The sequence below is a fragment of the Urocitellus parryii genome, assembly GCF_045843805.1.
Source record: "Urocitellus parryii isolate mUroPar1 chromosome 13 unlocalized genomic scaffold, mUroPar1.hap1 SUPER_13_unloc_1, whole genome shotgun sequence".
In the NCBI taxonomy this organism is placed as follows: Eukaryota; Metazoa; Chordata; class Mammalia; order Rodentia; family Sciuridae; genus Urocitellus; species Urocitellus parryii.
Genome location: NW_027551761.1, coordinates 746,956 through 750,817, shown reverse-complemented (window position 1 = coordinate 750,817; position 3,862 = coordinate 746,956). Strand labels below are relative to the sequence as shown.

The window sequence follows — 3,862 nt, the reverse complement described above, 5'->3', positions numbered from 1 at the left end:
TAATTATTACTTTACTATGAATAAACTAAATTCCTCAACCAAAAGATACAGAGTGATTGAACAGATTAAAAATCAAGATCCACCTATGTGTTGTCTACAGGAGATTCAGGTTTACATATAAGGACAGATATGGACTGAGTTAAGTAATGCAACAAAATAGCCCATGCAAATTATAACCAAAATACAGCAGGGGTGGCTAAACATGTCAGACAAAATGAATTTTGAGTCAAAAACTGTCACAAGACACAAAATTTGAACAATGTCAAAGGATAATAAAAGGATTAATTCACCAGGAAAATATTATAATTATAAAAATAAATGTACTAATATCAGAGACCTTAAATATATAAAACAAACACTGACAAAACTGAAGCAATTCAACAATAGTAGGATACTTCAATACCCAACTTCCAATAAAGGATAGAACATCTGCACAAAAAATCAATAAACAAACAGCATAACTGAACAACAATGTAGACCAAATAGATAAATTCAAATGATTCTACTCAACAACAGAAGAATACATTCTTCTCAAGCACACATGAAATGCTCTCCAGGGTAGATCACATGCTAGATCACAAAACAAGTCATACAATTTAAGAAGATTGACCTCTTATAAAAGTTCTTTTCTGATCACCATGGAACAAAACTGGAATCAACAGGTGAAGGAAGACTGGAAAATTCACAAATATGTAAAAATTAAACAGTATGTCTTTTTCTATTTGTTTGTTTTTTTGGTTTTTAAAATCCAGGGTACCGGGGCTGGGGATGTGGCTCAAGAGGTAGCGCGCTCACCTGGCGCGCTCGCCTGGCGTGCGTGCGGCCCAGGTTCGATCCTCAGTACCACATACCAACAAAGATGTTGTATCCGCCAAGAACTAAAAAATAAATATTAAAAATTCTCTCTCTCCTCTCTCACTCTCTCTTAAAAAAAAAAAAAAAAAAAAATCCAGGGTACCATCTATGTAAGGCAAGCATTTTACCACTAAGCTACTTTTTTTTTTTTTTTTTTGAGACAGGGTCTTGCTAACTTTCCCAGGCTGGCCTTGATTTTCTGATCTTCCTGACCCAGCCTTCTGAGGATCTAGACTTAAAGCTTATACTGCCCTACTCCTGGCTGTAAACAACAATCTCTGGAACAATCAGGTGCATCAAAGAAGACATTTAGGGGAATTAGAAAACATCATGGGACAAATGAAAATGAGAACACTCTGTGCCAAAACTTATAGAATACAGCATAACAATATGTGCCTACTCTGAAATGAAGGAAGATCTGAAACAAACACCTAACTTTATACCTCAAAGATCTAGACAAACAAACAAAGCTCACCCACCATCATCAAAAAAAAAAAAAAAAAAGGAAATCATAAAGATGAGAAGAGAAATAAATGAAGTCGGGAAGAGAAAAATCAATGAAATTGAGCTAGATTTTTGAAAAAAAATTGAGAAAATTCATAAAATTTTAGCTACCCAAGAAAAAGAAATACTGAAATAAATAAAATCAGATATGAAAGGAAAAACATTACAACTGATGACATGCAAATAAAAAGAATCCTAGGAGACTGATAAAGCCAAATAAATGCCAACAAATTGGAGAGCATAGAAGAAATGCATAAATTCCCACAAAAATATAACCTATTAATATCAAGTAATGAAGAAAGAGACAATCTTAGTAGACCTGTAACTAGAATAGTAAAAATATTGAATTAGTATTTTAAATCTCCTACTAAAGAATATTTAAAGAATTTAAAAATGATATTTTAAAAATATTTAACGAATTGAAGCCAATTATTCTCCAACTCTTCTAAAAACATACAAGAGAACATTTCTAAACTCATGCTGAGAGCAGCAAAATTAAAGATGACTGAAAAAGCAAAACAACAAAACAATACTTTTGATGAACATAGAAGCAAAAATCTATAACAAAATACCAGAGAACTGAATTCAACAACACAATTTAAGGGATAACACATCATAACTAAGTGAGATTTATTCTTGGGAAACAAGGGTGTATCAATATATGAAAACCAATTAATATGATAAATAAACAAAACAAGGACTAAAAATCACTTAATTATCTTAATAGACGCAGAGAAGGCATTTGAGAAAATTCAACACCATTTCATGATAAAAACTCCAACAACTAAAAATAGAAGGATATTACCTCCACATAATAAAAATCATCTATGGAAAGCTAATATGTTCAATGGTAAAAAAATAAAAGTTTTTCCTTGAAGATCAAGAACAAATCAAGGGAGTCTTCCCCAGCCCCTGGGGGCAGTGCTGCAGATACCAGTCCTGGTCCCTTGGCAGCAGCACCAGGTTAGGTGTGTTTCTTTCACTCCTGCTTCCCAACCCCCTGGATGGTGCATCTAATTAGATATGGCTAGCTCCTGTTGAGAGGAAGGCACAGGCCAGGAGGAGGAGAGTTTTCTGTACTTCACCTTGGCAGCAACTTAATGAAGGAGATGAGCCACCTCAAAACCCCTCACCCACCTTTCTGCTTCATGGACCACCTGCAGAATTTTAAGCTTGACTTTGGTAATTTCCAAGGCAAAAGAAGTCAGAGGTGGCATGGAGGCAAGATGGGGTTAAAAGTGGAATGTATGTTGTAATAGAAATGAAAGTTTCAACTCAAGAAAGGAAAGAATCTGTTGAAGCTATCTGATGACAAATTAGAAACACACTTACCCATCCCCACTATATAAAAAGTTTATTTGCGTAAGTGCAAAAGAAAATGGTTTGCCACTGGAACATCAAGAGAGACTAAAAGCAATAGAAACAGTGGGGCACAGGGGCATATGCCTGTAATTCCCTTGGCTCCAGAGACTGAGAAAGGGGGATCATGAGTTCAAAGTCTGCCTCAGCAAAACGGAGGCACTAAGCAACTCAGTAAGACCCTGTCTCTGAATTAAAAAAATACAAAACAGATCTGGGGATGTGACTCGGTTATTGAGTGCTCCTGAGTTTAATCCCTGGTACCCCTTCCAAAAAAAAAAAAAAAGGCAATAGAATGGCTACAAAGGAAAGGTCTCAGAAGAAATGAAAGACATTATCAAAAAGGGGGAACAAAAGCTCTTTAGAAGATAACAGAATATATTGAAGAATAAAGAATATTCTATATACTAAATATAAAATATTTTTAACATTTAATAACAGGGATCTGTGATATCTCCATGTTTGATCTGTTTACAACCATGTTCTGAAGGGGAACCTCACTTGAGTGATTCCATAATTTCAAACTATAAAAAGCAGCTGGGTGAAGAGTTAGACATTTAAAAGGGACTGTGCAGTCCTGGAGTGACAAGTGGATGTGGGTACTCCTGTGGACACTTAAAGCTATTTTCTTGGGTTGATCTTAAATGACCTCTTGCTCTATGATAAGGATAAATTCGCAGTTTACTTGATGATGGTGCTGGTAAATTGCTTGGCTCTGTCTGGACTTTTTTTAAAAATTAGTTTAATAAGAGAAAGGGAACTACTGACACAATTGATAATAAAATTTTAAAAACTGGAAAAAAAAAGAACAAAGATAGCATGCCCACTCTTACCATTTGTAGCCAACATGGTAATAAAAACTGTAGTCAGCAATTAGGCAAGATAAAGAAATAAAAGCATCCAAATTTAAAGGAAGAAGTAAAATTATCTCTTCTTCCAGATGACATCTTAGATATAAAAAATACTAAATATTTTAAAAAATTGGAATTAATGAAAAAAAAAATAATGTGAAGTTGCAAAATAAAAAAAAATCAACACAAAAAAATCTGTTGTGTTTCTAAGGAAACTGTGACAAAATACCAGAGATAATCAATTCATAAGAAGGAATGATTTATTTGGGCTCACAGTTTTAAGGTTTCAGTCT

General features: G+C 34.2%; 1 pseudogene; it reads left to right on the top strand.

The window, feature by feature from the left end:
• The first annotated feature begins 2,382 nt into the window (after nucleotides 1–2,382).
• Nucleotides 2,383–3,090, top strand: LOC144251286 (gamma-glutamylcyclotransferase pseudogene; annotated as a pseudogene).
• The last annotated feature ends 772 nt before the right edge of the window (nucleotides 3,091–3,862 follow it).